The sequence below is a fragment of the Octopus bimaculoides genome, chromosome 29 (assembly GCF_001194135.2).
Source record: "Octopus bimaculoides isolate UCB-OBI-ISO-001 chromosome 29, ASM119413v2, whole genome shotgun sequence".
Taxonomy (NCBI): domain Eukaryota; kingdom Metazoa; phylum Mollusca; class Cephalopoda; order Octopoda; family Octopodidae; genus Octopus; species Octopus bimaculoides.
Window position 1 is genome coordinate 842,686 of NC_069009.1, and position 263 is coordinate 842,948.

Below are 263 nucleotides of genomic sequence, written 5' to 3' on the forward strand. Positions count from 1 at the left end.
TATATATATATATATATATATATATATATATATATATATATATATATGGGAAAACATTAATTATTTACAGATATACAATCAAAAAATAGGCAACTTACAACGCCTTTAATTCTTGCAGATTAACGAAGGATCCATTTGCAACATTCGAGATCTGATTATTGGATAGATCTCTGTAAAATAAAAGAGAAATGAAAAAGTATAAAACAAAATACCTTTGTGATGAAATATTAAGTATCATATGTAATTAAATGCAGGAAGAGAAG

General features: G+C 23.2%; 1 protein-coding gene across 1 annotated transcript in view; it reads right to left on the reverse strand.

Moving 5' to 3' along the window:
* LOC106873848 (uncharacterized) overlaps positions 1–263 on the reverse strand; it is a 29,731-nt gene that overhangs the window by 12,681 nt on the left and 16,787 nt on the right. The window contains exon 2 of the mRNA XM_052977812.1: positions 99–170. The gene's annotated coding sequence lies outside the window, so the exon portion shown is untranslated. The remainder of the gene's footprint in view (positions 1–98; positions 171–263) is intronic.